Source organism: Notothenia rossii, assembly GCF_949606895.1.
Source record: "Notothenia rossii genome assembly, chromosome: 11".
Classification (NCBI taxonomy): Eukaryota; Metazoa; Chordata; class Actinopteri; order Perciformes; family Nototheniidae; genus Notothenia; species Notothenia rossii.
The window spans coordinates 7,778,556-7,798,910 of NC_136910.1; the positions used below are offsets into that span (position 1 = coordinate 7,778,556).

At 42.7% G+C, this 20,355-nt stretch overlaps 1 protein-coding gene across 3 annotated transcripts in view; it reads right to left on the minus strand.

Moving 5' to 3' along the window:
• Positions 1-20,355, minus strand: part of raraa (retinoic acid receptor, alpha a) — a 152,063-nt gene that overhangs the window by 85,760 nt on the left and 45,948 nt on the right. The window lies entirely within an intron of this gene.

Sequence of the window (20,355 nt, forward strand, 5' to 3'; positions counted from 1 at the left end):
GTAAAACAAGACAAACAACAGGAAATTGACTACAAAAGGACACAGGGTACAGATTATAAAGAAAATGCCAGTTTGAACAGGTGGTTTTGAGTTGGGTTTTGAATGTTGTTATGGAATCAGACTGTCGGATGTGTAGTGGCAGGGAGTTCCAGAGTCTGGGAGCCGAGCAGCTGAAAGCTTGAGCACCCATGGTTTTGAGGCGATAGCTTGGGACGGTGAGAAGTCCTACACCCAGGATTAAGTGTAGCATTGGTTGTGAAGTCTCTTACTGTTGAACAGCTTCCTCAGTTTAGATAGGGGAGTGTCTAGCTGGGCTGAATCAGTCCTTCCTTCAGACACTCATTTATTATTTTGCCTTTTTTATTTTCGGGGTAATCCTGGGTGGGGATTTAGTCCCTGTTGGGGGCAGGCGATTCAGGGTTTCGGCCGCTGATGTTTGCCTTTTTTAAAGTCGCCTCGAGCCCGGCACGCTCCAGAAGATAGGTAGGTAAGTTGTGGTAGGCAGGATCAGGAGAAGTTTGTTATTTGAAAGAGTCGATGTTTGTGTAGCCTCAGATATTTTGCCTGTTGTTGAGTGAGGTGATTTAAGAGTGAGTGTTGAAAATTAGTTTGTGTTTAGTATGGCCTCCCTTGTGTGGAGTGAGTCCTCTCATACTGGTTCTGAATTAGATGCCAGGTTGAAAGTGAGGTTAGCTCGTCTACAGTGGGAGAAGGAGGAGCGCGAGCGAGATTGGACTATCGTCTTTTTTGGTTGTTCCGTTTTCCTTCAGGATTTCTCCGTCTTCATTGTCTTCATTGTAGTCGTCACTGGCATCATCATCATCCTCCTCCTCGTTTTCATGGTCGTCTTAATCATCATCTTCGTCCTCAGGTTCTCCTTCATCATCACTGAGTGACCCCAGCATGTCTCCTTTCTCCATAGCTTCCCTCAGAGCATCACAGCCCTCCTCTCCCAGACAGTTACCGTTGAGATCCACTTTCTCCATGTCAGGTTTGTCTCCGACGGCCTGAGCCACAACCAGAGCAGCTGCTTCTGTGATCTCACCAAACGACAGATTGATCTCCTTGAGGACGGGCAGTCCCCCCTCTCCCATATATTTATCTCTCATAGTTACATTTGACAAATAAAACATGTTATCCTTTTATGATATGGTGCAGTATCTTACTATTCCTCTACCCAAAGTCATTAAAATTGGCTTCTCATTGACAAACTACAATATTAAAACGCACTTAGATGTATTTGTTAGGGAAAAAACGGAATAATATATTATAATTGTATAATAATGTAATACATAATCATTTTGTGAGTACTTTGTTGTTTATACAACCAAGGTGGCAGTGGTTGATTCTTGTAAGGACTAAGAACTAAAGGGTAGTAAAATAATACGGATACCTCCCACTGCCTCTTTCTATATGTATCCGCATCTGTTTGTATTGTGCTGTGTGTAAAAACAACTGAATTTCCCCTCGAGTATAAATGAAGGGTCTTCTTCTTTTAAGTATTACAAGATGATGGTATTTATACTTTTACTTAAAGGTGGGGTAGGTCATTTTGGAGAAACCAGCTCGAGTGCGCTAGAATTTGAAAATACACAACCGGAAAAAATCTGCCGCTTCCTCACAGAGCCCCTCCTCCAACAAACACGAACGCGCACATGACCAATGAGGGCAAGTTTGTGCCCAGATGGAAGGCTGACAGGCAGGTAGGCCATCCAGTTATTTAAGCCGGGCCGGTTCAAATGATTGGTCGTGCTTTTTACAGCGCTACGGCTTCCACAGATGAAATTTGTTTATGTATTTATTGTCAAAGCATTTAATATATTCATTGCTATCGGGATGTTAAGAGCATTCCATGGAATATAACAAAAAGTGTTTCTGAAATAAATGACATGCCCCACCTTTAAGTAAAGGATTTTAGTTCACTGCGTACAGTATATGCACATTTTTTATCCGCAAGAACCCACATCTTCTAACTCACTCTCCTTCAAAAACACACACACACACACACTAATCTCGGCGGGCAGCTGCCTCCTGCTGTATGATGCATTTGTTCTATATGATACTGCTGACACACAAGGTCGATGATATGTAGAAGAAGAAAGGGGATCAGTTGTGCATAATGCTCTTCTTCATAGCATATAGATGTGCTCAAGTGCTGTCAAGGAGGACAAGTAATGTCTCACATGCATAAATAACTGAACATTGATAAGATATAGGCGTAAAACAAGCATAACAAGGGGGAATGAGAGCTATCTGTGTGCCGGTGTATGCATAAAACATTTATTCACACACTTGTTTATGCACTTACAGCTATATAACTGAGACTACTGTAGTCTAAAAACGGAAATATAGCGTACATTAAGAGGCGACGCAGTAGTGCAGCCTATAGAAGTGAGTAGGGGACCTGGGGCTTAGAATCAAGCCATTAATGTACATCTTTTCATAGAGTTTCTAACAATTCCTCTGCAGACTCCTTTTGTATATCTTTAGCTAGCCCCTATCTGCCAAGTTCATTTCAACGAGAGCACAGAGGCAAGAATCTCCTGAGGGAATGTATGTGATCACTTTACACAAAAATAAACAAACAATCTGGGTCGCTTGGTCTTTACTCTGTGTTTGGCTAGTAACAGGCAGAGAGAAGGCAGGGTCAGAGGTCATGGGGCACAGGAGATTGTAATTGGATGTGACAGCAAATGGTGAATTAGTCATCAAAAAAGGCAGCAAATGGCAGCGTGAGGTCGAGATGGACAACGCAGAAAACTGAGCCGCAGGGGACGGCGAATGCAACGCATGACATACAGACACACTCGGATGCGTCCTAAATAGACATGCGTGCACTATAGAGCAGGGTTCAATCTACACACACGAGCACACAAGTTCAAAGTGTCACTGAGAGAGACATTGGTTGTTGTCAAGGCTTGGGGGAAAAAAACATAGGGGGATTTTTTTAGATGAGCCACACACACACACACACACCTAAATGAACAAACACACACACAGCAACATCTACAATGTACATCTCTCGTCCCGTGAGGACCCATTATCCGTGACGTTGGTGCTGCTAGTGCCACATCTCTCAGGAGGAGCAGCTGGTGGTCAGCGGCAGGCAGAAGCACACGTCAATGTGTTGCTAATGCTATGGAGTCCAGTGGGATTAGACACATATGCTAATGCTACATGGAGCATGAATACACAGGATGGATCCTTTAGCATGTCATTTTTTTAGCTGCCAATAAGAGCACTTTCGCAGACAGACAATGCTCCTCTCTTAAAGAAATACATCACGCAGAAAAGGACCATTTAAATATCACTTGCTCACGCATGTATCCCTTTAATTCTTCAAGAAAACTCACTTGCATAACTCCTTAAAAAGACTAAGAAGTGTATGAAAAACTAGGGTTCAGGGATAAATAACACTTTTGAGGTGAAGTAGCTGTGTCAGAGTTTCACAGAGTTGTGTACATTTGTATTATTGTATTTGGGATTGTTGGAAACGTTATTTCGATCTCTGACAGATTGCCATTAAAGTTGACTTTGACTTTTGATATGGGTGTAACCTAGAAAATAGCGATAGCAATCATTTGATTTCCCAAAATATTTATATATGATTGCCCATTTAAGGCTTAACAGTGAGGATTAATAAAGGTATTCTGATTCTGATATACTACTCCTTTGTAAATTCATTAAACAATGGGAAAACAGTGAGCTGATTATGGCATTGCTCAGAGATTTGTAGTTCAGCTTACAACAGCCTGCGGTAAAAAATATTGAATTGTAATTAACCCAGTGCCAAGTCAATTGCTATCACGTTGTTACACCTGCTATTTTATTAATGTTTCCCCGTTGCTGCAGGCATGCCATTTAAATATCTCCAATGTGCTGCACCTGCTGATTCCAATGAAGGACATGCTGCTTCAGATATACTTACTCTGGTAATTGTCTTCCCCATGATGACACTATTTCCCCATTCAAGGGTGAGAATCAGATGACACGGATAGTATCTCTTTGATTTGTACAAAAGCCTCACCACAGGGAGGGGTACAGGCTGCTAGCTAGAGTGTGTGAGGGTCTGTAACAGCGCAGAGTGTGTGAGGGTCTTTAACAGCGCAGAGTGTGTGAGGGTCTGTAACAGCGCAGTGTGTGAGGGTCTGTAACAGCGCAGAGTGGGCTCAGACTGCAGCCTGTGTGCGGTGTTAACCATAATGGAAGCCTCTCAAGCACGATGCATTGCATTTTTTATAAGGACAGCAGTGTGGTGTGCGTCAGAAGTGAGACGCAACATTGCAGGAGGGGATGCGAATATGTGCACGCATGAGTGTGTCCGCGCAGCGCATTCAGGGGTATGTGTGTGTATCAACAAGTGTCTGAGCGAGTGGGCGTTGTGTGCGGTCACGCATGTGTGTGTGCATTCGTGCTTATTAATACGTACCCTCGTCAATTCCTGTACTACATTTGCATGTCAACCTATTGCCCCGGGGAGTGTCTCACAGTATGCTGCAGTTACTGTACATTACTGGCTCAGAAGGGAGGGGTTTTGCATAAAAGACTAGACCACATCTGCGGGGGTGGTGGGAAGAGGCAGAGAAGGACACTTTGCACGTCACTAACGCGGGACATCAGATGTGAATTATTTAGGCGTTACGTAAGGCTATAGAAGCTTGGCTAGAAATAGTTTACACCACTTTACCTGGGACTACCTTTGAGATAATGGAGATTCATTAAAGCAGGTCGAAGAATTGCAAAAACTAATCAACCAACCAACCCTAACCAGTAACCTTGTATAGGAAAGTAGCATCCCATCAGTACTATATAGTTGTGCAGTAAACAAGCAGTCTTTAAAGGGTCTGTCTGTTTCAGACCATAAATGTATTTTGGGTATCTGTAGTTATTTATTTACAATTTTGATCTCATAAATGTGTTGACCCTGTGTCTGCTATGTTCCATTTTAGCTCCTGAGTCTTTAGACACCTTTCCCAAGTCTGCTGCGGTTTGCTTTGTGAGAAAAGTATGGCACAGCTTTGTAAAGGTAGATACTCAGATTGTTGGTGTTTTATTTGAATGAGCCTGCATGTGACAGAGGAAGGGGTCTGAATAACTTCAGATTCAATAGATTGGTCTATTTTTGTGTATCCTGTATATTTTATATTGTGTATTTGTCTTTGCTACTGTTGATATGTATATATTACTGTTTATTTTGTATGTTTATCTTAAAAAATTTTCAATTTAATTTAATTATATGGTTTTTATATATTTTTTTACAGCTGTGAAAAATCTATTTCCCAATTGGGGATGAATGAAGTACTGTTTATCTAATGTAATCTATCTAATCTAATGTACAGTCACTGGAGGTATTAATAGTCTTACAAAAAGTCACCCACACTTCCCTTCTAGGAAAGGTTGGGCCAAACGCAAGTATATCCAAACTTTTGTATATTAAATCTGGCCTCTTAATAGTTACAATAGCTTCTATTATTCATTTGATCCCTGTCCAATAAGCACGACATAACATTAGCATGTTGTCCTATTTCCTAAAGCCTTACATCGATATAAGGAGAGGATTCATTCCAGCTCCTCCCAACTATCTGACCCTAAAATACTCCAGTCCAGTGCTCCTTCCCCATGCGTGGCTGAGACGACCAGAGCGAGCTGAAGCATTGTGGGGGAGAGAGCAGGAGGTGGGAGTTACTTCTCAATGACAGCCAGAAAAGTGTGGTGCAAGAAGGCTAAAGGGTGCTAAGTGCACACCCAGGGCGGGGAGAATCCTCAGCCGTTTTGCCAAGGCCCCCTGTGGGGTGAATCCACTTGTCAGCGGAGCAGGCTGGGTGACATTTCTGCTTCACCTCAGAAAGGTCAGCCTTTAATTATCTCAAATGCCAGCAAGCACTGCACCTGCAAAAAATAAACCCAGGGATGAGCTGTGTGTGTGTGTGTGTGTGTGTGTGTGTGTGTGTGTGTGTGTGTGTGTGTGTGTGTGTGTGTGTGTGTGTGTGTGTGTGTGTGTGTGTGTGTGTGTGTGTGTGTGTGTGTGTGTGTGTGTGTGTGTGTGTGTGTGTGTGTGTGTGTGTGTGTGTGTGTGTGTGTGTAGCCTGCTTCCCTCACAGATAATGAGCGCCACTGTGGCTGTCCTTGCAGAACTGGACCATCTGCCCACCTGCCTGCCTGCATGAATATGGACCCATAAACACACATTCACAGCCAAAGCATGACAGATGCACACCCACACACTAACTGTGTCAACCAAAGTCAATAAAAAACTACAACTAGAAGTCTCCCGCCAGCCCGCCCTTTAAATCAGGAGTATCAGATGAAGAAGATTAAATCCCAGGAACTATGGCAGCTTCTCAGAACATCTTGTGTTAAAATAGCTTTCCAACAGTGTAGATAGACAGATTAAAGACCCATAGATAGAAGATCAAGTGCTTCTGCTAAATATGGGTCATGTGACGCACAGCTGAGGTCACCTTCTCATTTTTTTGATATCTAAACTCAAGGGGCATGAATCGGGGGGTGATCTTGTGAAGATAAGGCGCTTTGTGAGCTAAATGATATCCATGGGCAGTCCTATGGGGGGTCAACAGGGGCAGTGCCCAAAATAATACATCTGAAAAAGCCAATTATGTATGTTTAGCAGGAAAGATTGTGCAGTAACCTGGGCTTAAGTTAACAAGGAGGTTTTTTCTTCAGTAATGTAATTTAATAAATTGAAGCCAAGTTACTGAAACACATTTTGTTACTAAAACAAATACCAACAAACATTAAGAAATCAAATAAAAACAAAGTTTGGCTGCATAAATATTGTATTTACTACCCTAGACTCCTATTAATGTTCACTATCTTTTGCCATCGTAACTCAAAAAAAGTAAACTAAAATTGTAATTAAGCCATTGACACAAACTGTTACTAAATCTAACACCAATAATAGTATTTTATGTTTTTTTAATAATCTTGAACACTGTCTTTTTCTCCTTTGTCTCACATTAAATATGTCCCTCATTAAATAACCCAGTCAAATTACTCTAGAAACAACACTGATTTTATCCGTAGAGTTTGCAGTTGGTGACAAAACTCCAGGCATATCTAGAAGAGCATGACACACGGGCTTTGTTTTTGAGCCACTCACTGTAGCTATTCAGCTCGGTCAATATTTGCAGGGGGCTATGGTAACAGAAAGCTCCCACACCCGCATAAACACACTGCGCCGGACTCTCTCACTCGGCCTCACACACACACACAAAAAACCAACACTGTGCCCAGAAAGTCCCACTCGTGCTCAAAGGGGGTCAGAGAGACAAAGGGCCATAGATCATGGGTGAGGACGGCGCGCGGCGGGCTCCTTGTGTCCAGGTTTTTCCAGCATTTTTCACTCTTACTGAGAAAACATGGAGGGCCGGTCCCTATTGTTTACACAGCTGGCTCCATGGAAAGGATTGCTTAATATGAAATATGAAGAGAGTGGAGAGAACTGGGAAGAAAAGAGGGAAGGGAGCCAAGTGTGTGGGGGGGGGGGGGGTAAAAGGGGAGAGAGGGAGCTAAGTGTGCTCCGGCCTGTGGGACATAGGAAGTGAGCCATACAGATACAGGGAGAGAAACGTGCGGAGAGGAGAGGTGGCAAAAGCTCCCAAAGGAAACGATACAGTGAGGAGGAGGAGAAAGCAATATGGCAGCACTAAATCTGGAGGAGATACGCAGGAGGTCCAGGGAGACAGAGTGAGGCGCAAAGTGAGAGCAAACAGAAAAGCCCTGAGGTTTCCCGGCGGTGAGGGACTCATGCCTCCTGCGGTCTGGGGTCTGCAGCCGTGTTATTCTTTCCCAACAGTTACACACGGCTCACCAACACCTCTGACAGCCACTTGTTTCCTCAGCTCCTTCACTTATTTCCTTAATCTGATAAAACCTGAGACTATGAGGGTTAGTTTGGAATGATACTTGGATGTTTGCCAAATAAAAACAGCGCCTTCGATCATCTGTGCAGAGAACATGGGGACTTTTCATTCACAGTATCAAAATAAAAAAGGTAAAAAGAACCTTACGAACAAGCTATTAAAAGTCGATTATAAGGGCTGGAACAACATTTGAAGTTTTTTCGTTATTTATTTATTTGTAGATTAATGTCTTGATGACTCGATTACTTGATAAATAGTCATAATCCATCACAATATCCTGAAGCTCAAGATGAAAAATAAAACTGCTTTTTCTGTCTAACTATTGATCATAAAACCCAAATGCATTAGATTTATGGAGAAAAAAGAAGAAAAAAGAGCTAATGTTAACATTGGAGAAGTAAGAACCAGTGAGTTTTTGAAAAATAAAAAACACAAAGCACTAAAATAAAAAGATGTAAGAGCAGCAATCAATTATGTAACTGAAGGACAATCTTTAGTGGAGGTCAGCAGAGAGTACACAGGCTTTTAACAAACAATACACCATACAAGAGGAAGGAGCTTAGTCTGTCCAAACGCATGCAGGAGCACATGCATTTGCACGTGCATGTGTGTGTGTTTGAGTTCGAGTGTGTGTGGGAGTGGGTCCGCTCCTTCAGTCCAACCTCCTCCAACCTTGTTCCAGTTAGTGGGAGAGGGCCGGCACAAATTAAGTCCATATTTCTGAGCAGGATTCCAACAGACTCAAAACACCCCACCCGCTGACACACATACACACAGACACACACATATACACACACACACACACACGCACACACACACACACAGACACGCACGCACACACACACACATATCTACCGCTGCTGAAACATTTAAGCTGTCATATTCCGTATGCACAAACTAAGATGGTTGCATGCATCTTGATAAAGACGTTTACATCACTGGCGTAAGGGAACAGAACACAGCTGGATCAAGACGATGCATAATTTCCCCTCCAGCTAAAACACACTAATTGACTCTGTGTGTGTGTGTGTGTGTGTGTGTGTGTGTGTGTGTGTGTGTGTGTGTGTGTGTGTGTGTGTGTGTGTGTGTGTGTGTGTGTGTGTGTGTGTGTGTGTGTGTGTGTGTGTGTGTGTGTGTGTGTGTGTGTGTGTGTGTGTGTGTGTGTGTGTGTGTGTGTGTGTGTGTGTGTGTGTGTGTGTGTGTGTGTATGTATGTGTGTGTGTGTGTGTGTGTGTGTGTGTGTGTGTGTGTGTGTGTGTGTGTGTGTGTGTGTGTGTGTGTGTGTGTGTGTGTGTGTGTGTGCGCATGTGTTTGTTTCCCTGCCTATAAGATTGTGTCACCTTACCTATCCAGGATATCAGGCTAACAATGTTATGTGAAGCACCTTGACGCATTTCAACACAAAAGATCCAATGATACGAGAGCGAGTGACGCACTAAAGCGCGGGGCCCCTTCCTGTTTATGCCGCCGCTCGCCCACTAAAGGAAGGATCAAACAAGAACCGATCCTCGCAGCGGGTCACACCGCTTAGAAAAGAGACCGTCTCAATACTCAATAACAGTATTTAGTTCAATAATGATAACAAAAAGTCAGAAAAAGGACAAAACCATGGTGAAGTTATACAGTTCTTTACACATAAATCTGTATGTGCTGCAGCCACAAATGAAATGTGTGTGTGTTTTTGTGTGTGGAGTGAAAAGCCAGTTTGACTCACCAAGCTAAATGTCAGTGTATTTCCAGAGGGCTTGTTAGTGCATTGCTTACAGAAGGATTTCATTGAATTACGTGAATGATCTATATAGTAATGCGTTCGTAACCCTGTGAATATATCTGCATTCACATGGTGTGTGAATGTTAATCTCCCGGAGCAGATGGGCCTTTTTTTTCCTCTGTATGAATGAATTGTATAACTAAAAGCACTTGGAAAGACTGGAAAAGCACAATATAAATCACTCCATTCAACATTTATCATGAAGATAGACAAGAAATGTAACACATATCAGGGGCTCTAAATACGCCAAGGACAGATATCTATGTGGCCCATTATTCCAGCATGGCTTTCACAACACCTCCGTTATTGAATTGAAAATTCAATAGGCAAAATGTTTGAGAAATAAGACATGTACAGTGGCAGTGTATCTGAAGGACGCCTTACAATATCCTTTTGAAAAGAAGAAGTTACAGACCAGACACTGCCTAGCATAGCTGCAATTTCACTTTGGTACCTTACAATAACCTTTTGAAAAGAAGAAGCTACAGACCAGACACTGCCTAGCACAGCTGCAATTTCACTTTGGTACCAACATAAGCAAGTCAAATGACAGTGAAAAATGAACCCTAAAACCAGTGGTGTAAGTACATTTACTCAAATACTCTACTAGGTACCTGTCCCTTATGCATAATGATTACTTTAACGTTTGGTATTTGAAGTATTTTTTAATGCATATCCTTTTATACATAAGTACCGTTTTGAAAGGAGAACTTTTACTTGTAACTGAGTCTTGCTTCTTTTACTTAAGTAAAACATAATGTGAGTACTTCTTCCACCTCTGCGTGAAACTGATGGCGATGGCCAGCAATAAACACTGGCACACTTCACAGAGTAAGCAGGGAAATGTGAGGGGTCCATTAAAAGCTCTTATAGTCAAGAACCCTAATTTCCACATTTAAACACCAACCAAAAACACATTTACAGAGGGCACACCAAACAGATAAAGCCTATTAAAACACAAAACCTACTCAACAGTGATTTCAAACAATCAGGCAGTGAGCTCCTCTACAATTCTAATTATTTGGGAATCCCTATTACCCTACTCTTAAAGGAATTCACTCAACGACACCGTCCTTATCCATTATGTGTAGAATGTAGACTTTTTGTATTACAGTAGAAGAAAAGGAGTTGTGTATATATACAGTAAATATTGCCATACTGCTATTGTGTTTGAATACCATCTAACCATCCTATTCATACTGTAGGCACTATTGCAAGTACAAAATGTCCTTTAGTGAATGCCTCTGTATCTTGGAGGCCTAACACTGCATTTATAAGGCACTTATCATCAACATCTTTTGAAGGTCAGAGCTAAAGGAGCCACGACCACACTTCTCTGGCATTTGTGCGGAAATGTAACGACGGTTAAACTAGAAAAGCTCACTGCAGTACTTCAGCAGACAGGGAGGTTTCTCCCTACGTATCAATGCGGGATGAAACGTCCATGTCAGGTGCAGTCTGATCGTCCGCCATCCACCGGTGTGGACACATGTCAGATGACTGAATGATCGAGCGCTGCTGCCTGTCGTCTGCATTGAAAGCCCCTGAGCTAACTATGCTTCATGCTGCATGTCATTCTCCTCCTGGAGGGGAAGGGCACATTTCTATAGCTCATGACCGAGGCCATCAGCAAGACAAGCAGGGCATGAGGAGCAGAATGTGGGGCAGCGTCACGTCACTTCCACTGTGCCTGTTGGCTGTTTGTATGTGTGTGTATGTGTGTGTAAATTAAACAGTATAGAGGGGACAGGAGTTAGTGGGTCAGCGTAGTTAGAGGAATACTACGCGACCTCTCTAGGACACTCATGCATAAGCTTACATACATCGGATGCGTGTGGGATTTGTGTTGCATGACGATGTCCCAAGGTCATTTAGCAAAAACCCAAAGCTGCCAGATTAAAGAACATACTTTAGGCACACACACACACACACACACACACACACACACACACACACACACACACACACACACACACACACACACACACACACACACACACACACACACACACACACACACACACACACACACACACACACACACACACACACACACACAGTAAATGTATACCTATAAATCCATGAGGCATCTGGGAGCATGCGAAACAAAAGTCCAAATGCCAAAAAAACAACAGCTGGATTCAGCTTAGATCCCTACATCCTGCTTAGTAACAGCGGCCATGACCGGAAAAAGCCTATAGAGCAGTATATGCGTGTTGCATATGCTGTCTTTAATTAAGACAAGAGGAAAACAAGAGGATTTGATATAAATACAGTTAAAGATGGTGCTAAAAAAAAAGGAGATAAATAAAAAAACAGTGACATACACATGCATACACACACACACTCTCAGGCACATTCGTTCAACAGTATCATGAATATTCCTGCCTCTCTTGCTTTGCCCGCTCTCCAGGAGTCATAAAACTCCCATTTAAAAATGCATGGGCTCCATAAGCTGCCAGACCTATCTATTAACTGTGTTATAGTGTACCCCGCTATAGCTGCTGACGGCAGCCAGGGAATGTTGCTTTCCATTAGAGGAGGGAGAAAGAGAGAAAAAGGGAGGGAACATGAGGAATGAGGGGAGAGACAGATTTACTCATTTTTCTTTTTCCCATGGCATCGCAATCTGATGCCTGGGCATGTTGTGGGAGAGGGGGAGGCATTGACTTCAACATGTAAGCCTGCAAGAGAATACATATATAGAAATATATATATATAACTGTAACAATGGTAGTGTGTATGTATGTGTGTGTTTTGCACCTGCATGTGCGCGAGTCGTTTACTGAGACCAAAAGTAATTGATTCGAGTGTTTCTGGGAGATTTTCCCCAGTGTCCTCAGGTGCTCAACAGATGACTATTGATTGGTTAATTGATTGATTGGCAGCCGGCCGACAGTGAGTCAACAACATCATCACTCTTCATATGGACCCAGGCGCACACACACACACAGTTACACACACACACACACACACACACACACACACACACACACACACACACACACACACACACACACACACACACACACACACACACACACACACACACACACACACACACACACACACACACACACACACACACACACACACACACACACACACACACACACACACACACACACACACACACACACACACACACACACACACACACACACACACAATTCTCTGCCAGCCATGCTTATCATCATTCTTTACAGCATTCAAAAACTGGTCATTTGTGATTCGGCTACACTTCGGGGAAAACTTTACACCGAATTTGTGTCTTCAAATGTCCAATAATAATCTGATTTTAGAAACCTGAACCAGGCCTTTACATTTAGACATGGGGAAGGTTCCCCCCCCCCCCTATGTGTCGGGGGGTATCTGCTCTATTTAACTTCACTCTCTTCTTCCATTTTCCAACTGCTTTTTTCCCTCCAGCCTTTTCCAACATAGCTGCCTGCCAATCTGCTCTAGCTTCCACGTTGGTCATTAGATATAATGCAATCATCAAGCACACTACACCGGGACACCATAGCAACTAAAAAATAAAATGTGTCCATTAACCAGGAAAACAGAAAAAGGGCTGTTTTCATTTAACCGAGCAACCCTCCTCACCTTGAGCGAAACACTGAACATCAACCTGCACTTGATACGAGCATCTGCTTAATGTCTTTGAATTAAAATGTAAATGAGGTTTGGATGGTTTGGGTGATCTTCAACATGCCAGTGTGCTTCTCTTTTATTTTGTTCTCTCCCCAGCTCCACCTCCCTGTGCATGTGTAAGTCAAACATCGACTATGAAAATTAATGAGCTAGCTCCTAAAGTAGTGGTGACACTTAGGAACAAGGCTCCTGTCCCTTTAATGGACCATATAGACAATGTCGGAGGTATTTCAATTAACAGACAATGGGACGACATGCAATAATGACATATAGGGAGAGTTGAGTGGCACGTGAGAACGAGGTGGTGACGGCAGCCCTCGATCCCTTTAATGGATCATCATAGACAATGGCAGTTAATAGGAAATGTAAAACTATGATGTGGGACCTGTCTGAAGGGGTGAGTGACACCTGGGAGAGAAGCGGTTACATCTTAATGCACTGCTGCCACCGGGATGAATCAGCTCTACATGGGGGGGGGGGGGGGGGGGGGTGGAGACCATCTGAAGGCCGCTAATAGCATAATAGCAGCCGCTGTCAGTCCCACATTAACCTTGAGAACAGCCAGGGGACTGTGTTAGCCCTGCTGACCTCTCTCCTTCTCTCCTTCTCTCTCTCTCACACACACACACACACACACACACACACACACACACACACACACACACACACACACACACACACACACACACACACACACACACACACACACACACACACACACACACACACACACACACACACACACACACACACACACACACACACACACACACACACACACACACACACACACACACACACACACACACACACACACACACACACACTTCCTGTTATGTCCACAATGTATGACTGAAGAGTGTGTGTGCACGTGCACGCATGTCTATCCCTCTTCCTGTGTCTTATGAGCACCATCAGTAGGATTAAATCAGTCCATCACTGCAGCTGTAACACCATATAGGCTGTCTGAGCCGAAGTGAAATCACCTCTCCTGCTGCCCCCAGGGTTAGGGTCCATGTAGACCAATAATGGCACTCCCTAAGCTAATTTTGTGTACACAGATGTGCACAGGCGCGTACAAATGTCCTCATCAGCTCAGAATGGAACAACACCGAGCTACATTTGTGTGTAAATGTAAGTGCTACAAAATAGATATAGCAACATCTACAAAAAATACTAATCTTTTCTACCTTATCCTAAAACAAATTTGAATGACATCATGTCTACTGTTTCATTTCACCTTATAAACAACAACAACAACAACATATATAGTACACAATCATAAGTACATGATCTGTATATCAAATAACCAAAAGCAAGTCAGATTTGAGAATTTCATTACAGATTTGAATAAAAAATAATCTGTTCCTTTTAAAGAAACATATATACAAATAAACCTCCAGGGATTCACTATAAGATTTTACATGTCTCATGTCAAAAGGTGTATTCTTTTTACAGTTTCAATGTTCAAAATAAGTTCCTCCTTTGCAACGGTCTGTAAGCGGGAGTTAACAACCTCTGAATTGTCCAAATTGACCAATCAGAATCGAGCATTCAACTCAGCCGTGTAATACAGAAGCTATCGATATGTTCACTTCAATGCTATTGGATGGTTGATGATTAAATCAATATAATGATCCAGATTGATGAATTACTACACATCTTATTTATTTAGCAGCAAACAACTATTTTCTATTTAAAGATATAGCTGAGTATTGACGTCATACCTCCTCTGTGTCGATTGTTGTTCAAGCTCCACTGTTTTTTCGTTTGGTAACCATGGCGGTCACCCACCTTGTTAGTGTGCAAACCCGAAACATGGACAAACATACAGTACAAGCAGAGCCAAAAACACAACCTTGCCGGCGGAGTTACAAAATAAACAAGACTTACTTATGTATAAAGCACCCTCAAACAACATCCTGCCAATCATATCTATTGGACTTTCGTGCAACAAATTCATTCCTTGTAGTACAAACTATCGAAATGCCAAACAAATGCCGACCTTGGCATTTTGGAAGACACGTAGCTTTAGGGGAAGCTGGTTGTGCTTTGCTGCTTGGCCTGACTGACAACAAGGATCGTGTGCTGAGGCATGACTGGGCAGGACGATGCCCATGTGTTTCCAGTCAACTTTCCCTGGCGCGAGGAAAGACAGAAGATAAATGAAGAGAAGCTTAGAGAAAGAGACAGGAAAACAAAGAAGCATTTTTTTTATAAATACAATTGTTGGAAGGCTCCATGGGAGTGGAATCTTGATCATATACAGCAATGACCTAATTTTTCTGCCACCCAATGCAGAGAAGCGGGAATGAGAAGGATCAAAGAAGACGGAGAGAAAGCGTTGAAATCAAGAAGCAGACATTTTCCGTCTCTGTGAAGTAGGTTTGACGTCAGAGAAGGTGCCCAACGGAGGGGATAAAGGGTTGCTTTAAATGGAATGGTTTTGATAACAAATGTGTGTGATTTCTTTCTTTGTCTGTTTGCTATTCAGGGGATCTTGTTGTTCTTGTACTAGGGGTTGGCGAACAGCTGTCCATGGGAAAAATCTGGGCCAACACCAAAATCATCTGTCAACCTGCAGTTCACAAGTCTTCCTTAGATACAGAACAATGAATATAAGCCGTCTAAGAATCGATACGCCTGACACGAACAGACACTGTCACTGGTTCTGCACGATGTCTGTCTGCATGACATATGGACAGCTCCGGGTGCTGAAATGAGGTCTAGTAAACAAAGTACTAAAATCAGCATATGTTAACTTTATTTAAATCAAATGTGGCTGTGTCTTAACCAAAACCCAAAAGCAATGAACACTTTTTATGCAAAGGAGACAGTTTTTAAATGTTTGTCTTTCAGAAGTCCTGTTTTCATTCATTGGTGTTCGGTTTTCAAAAGTGGTATGAAAAATAAATTTGAAACGTCATCTAACTTCCTTCTTTTCTCAAGATAGTCATGATTCGACACATGTCACCTTAACATTACGTTTTGGGGAATTTACTGAAATAAATAATGCGTCACTCAACTTCCTCCTTTTCTCATGATGGTCGCAATTTGGATGCTGTCATTTAAACATCGTCCATTTAGGGTGTTTGTGAAACAACTAATAGCTGTTTTCGTCTCTTCAACAGTAAGGTCTGCATCTCCCCTCCACCTGTAAGTCTTAACATATCCCTTATGGAGGAACCTAATTGCTAACTCCTGTATTCTATTACCCCATCCAGCTGTCCTCACACACATGCAAAAAGCTTTTAAAAAATGGCTAACATTTGTGCTTGAGTGGCCAGAACATTGTGTGCAGCGCTGCTTCATCCAGTCCCTGCTAACAGTCCACTTGCAGCACTGCTGTGCCCCTGCGACTGGACTGGAGGGATATTTTTAGAAAGCCGTTGACAATTTCACATCCCCAAACGAGTGTAATCGTATTATGCTGGAGGTGCTAAAAGCCTCGAGTTTGGAAAGCGTGTCACAGGAGGAAACAGTCCTCAGAGCCAGAAGCTTAGAGGCAGAATGGGAGGAGTAGATAAAGAGACACAAAACATGCAAACTCAGCATAATGCAGCATAAAGAGTCAGAGAAATAGGAGAGAATCATAAGGAGGTGGGTGAGAAGCCTGACAAGGAGGGATGAGATGCAAATGAAGCGTCTGACTGGTGGAGAGCATTAGCGCCGCTGTGTTGGTGCTCGGGTTGGAGGGCCGCGATCGTCGTGACGGTGTTTGATATCGGCAGCTCTGAAGGCTCGGGCCGGCCGTGGCGATGATAGATGAAAGACTGAACTTTAATCAGAATGGCGCCCGGAGCATTTTCAGGGAGGTAAACAGGTTAATCAGTCAAGCCCTGCTTCCATCCTCCCTCTCATTCTCTCATACTCTTTCCTCAGCACATGACCACTTCTGACACTGGCACGCCATTCGTCTCTTTCCCATCAGCACCTCACCTTCCTCCCCTCATTTCCCCCCCCCCCAACCCTGCTTCTGCAACCAGACAAACCCCACACCTCCTCCTCTGCTGCCCATACAATCCTGCTATCATATGAAGGGGAAGTTGAACATCAAAGCGCTCCGTCAGCCCATTTAATACCTCCCAGCATCACCTCCCATAAAACTACGAGGTGGGAGGAGAGCATTCGGAAAACAGAGGCTATTCATACGCTTTCTTGGAAGATTGCCCCTCAACTACTACCCTGCATCATGGGAGGTAGATAATGAAAATGATTCCGTACCTTTCAAAAAAAAATGTAAACGTACTGTGCCGAGATCAAATCCAGTGAGGCAAAGGGAGAATGGTAGAAGGAGCAGCCAAGCATTATTCATTGTTCTTAAGAGTCCTGAGGGTTTATTTATTAAAATGGCTCTGCCTCTCCAAGAAACAGCGAGGCCATTGGCCTGCATGAACACTTGTGCAATGTGCTGAACACTGCCAAATTACTGCACGCCTGACCACCGGACATTTTAAACAAGCTGCAAAAGGAAACCGGGGAACACAGAATCCCCACGAGTTTACGGTCCAAGCCACATTTCATGTTTCCGTCATCCCTTGAAAACATACAAACCTCCCCCCCCTCTCTCCTCCCCAAGAAAAACAAACAATCAGGTCTGACAAACCACTCTGGCAAGCCGAGTGTGAACCTAACAAAGCCCTTACAGCTCCTGTGGAGAGAGGCCACATCCAATGTGAAATTACCCACACCAGCTCTTTAACCACACTGCGTTTCGGCAGTTGCCGGAGATTACATTGTGTTGTCTGGGATCCTGACCGCAGCAATCAACATGGGCCGCCTCTCGCCAAGATAAACCTCACAGGCGGTTGCCACTCATTTAAAGGCTGAGCAGATATAACAATATTTCACTGGTTGTGCAACGTGAGTTATGAAACTTTAAAGGAGGCCTTTTTTGGGGGACTGTGTACACACTTTGTTGGGAACTCTACGTGCCTACCGCCAATTTAAAAAAGGTTTAAAGTGAAAAGGTTATGCTCGCCGTACAGGTTAATAGGTTGCGATCCTTGGTATCATCCAAAGATGGCCGACATGTTGCCGATGATGTCACATTCCCTTTCCCTTATTATATCATGCTAACCACCTACGCTTTTGTCATAGATACAATTCAGGATATACGCCTTTTTAATGATGTGAGCATCTGTAGCTTGAACTACATACACAAGCACTTCAGAGGGGGAATAATGCTAATGAAGCTATTAATGATATATCAGTGCAATGTGGCAGCGCGAGAGGAGGACGACGAGTTTGGCAGCATCGTCTTTTAAGTCAAATAAAACACCCGGAGTAGAGAGCTGTGTGGGAGTTAAGAGAAAAGGGACTCAAAGGGCCTGAAGACAGTCGTGAATGGGAGACTGATAGCTGGTTTACACACAGCCGCTCACAATGGGAAATACGGGACTGTATAGATGCGGCAAATACACACAATCATGTACGCACTACACACATCACAAGTGGAACTCCTCGAGAGGAAGTTTACTTATTGCATCCATTCCCAGGGTATTTTACAACAGCCTGGAAATTCTGTGTAACAAAGCGTACTGACCTTTTCTATTACTGGATCAGTGCTGCCCCCTCAACAGAGTATCTGGTGATACAATGCAGTGGTGGAAAGTAAGAAAGTACATTTGAGTACTGGAGTACAAGACAATGTTGAAGCCACTAGACCAGGGGTGTCAAACTCAATTTCATCACGGGCCACATCAGCATTATGGTTGCACTCAAAGGGCCGGTTGTAACTTTAAGACTATATAAAAATATATATACAAATATTTAATATATATAAAATAATGTATTATATTACTCTGCATTGGATTATTATCGGATAGGGTAATAACTTCATAATTAACTACGTCTCAAAGCGGAAGTATAGGGCAAATAATTGCAAGTCTCTTCAGTAACAATGTCACAAAATGATTTAAAAAGAAAAACCAAATTCTGGAGGAAAAAAAAGTAACATTTTGGGGGGAAAAAATAACATTTTGAAAAAAAAGTCAAATTTCAGATGCATTGTGGGATATGTAGTTTATGGGCAACGTGCTTCTGTAAAGCAGCATGTAACTGTATAATAAACATATTATATGCTTTGCAAGCTCTCAAGGGCCACATAAAATGAAGTCGGGGGCCGGATTTGGCCCCCGGGCCTTGAGCTTGACACCCCAGCACTAGACACTTCTACTCCACTGCAATATTAATATAAATATGTTTCACTACATTTACTATGAAGCATTAGTTACTTTATAGATTCTGATATTCACACACACAACCAAAACTAAATATGTGATGTTTTGCAAGATGTTTTTTTTACACATCCAGCTCCTCAAATGGGAAGATTGCTGCTTTTAAATATTTCCATTCATTTCTTTATAATTTTGAGATGTTTTCTGTACTTTTCGGACTACTTGTCTCCTAGTACATTTTACGGATCATACTTTTACTACAGTACATTCTCAATGCAGTATTCTTACTTTAAACAGAATTTGTTTACAGGGAAAATGTTAAATAAGTACAGGATCTCAATACTGCTTTCACCACTGACACATTGTGTGTTTCTGTAGCTTGCACTCATTTCAAGAAGCTTTTAATTCAAAGAAAACTGCTAAAAGTAATGCTCATCAGCTAACCAACTGCAAAATAACTAAGCTAGAATTCTGCTTGGTCTAACTTTCTGAAATTAATCACTTTCAAATAACTGAAAAAAGGCAGAGTTTGCTAGCTTGACACGCTTTTGCTTTATTCTGAAAAGTGGCCTGGGAATCTGCACGGCCTAATAATGCACGGCAGAAGGAGTCTGACAAAGTGGCAGGCCAGCTGAAAGTGATTTGTTTGGATGAAGAGAAAAAGAAGGGAGAGAAAGAGAAAGAGAAACAGACATATGGAAAGGTGGAAGTGGACACTCATCAGCTTGTCGCACCATCTCTCTCTAGATCTAGATGCAATTTGTCCTGACAACACAGGAGCGACTTAGACGACACCTCCCGACCCATCTGCACAAACACACACACACACACATAAATCTCCCGCAAGAAAGAGGAGGGCGGGAGCAAA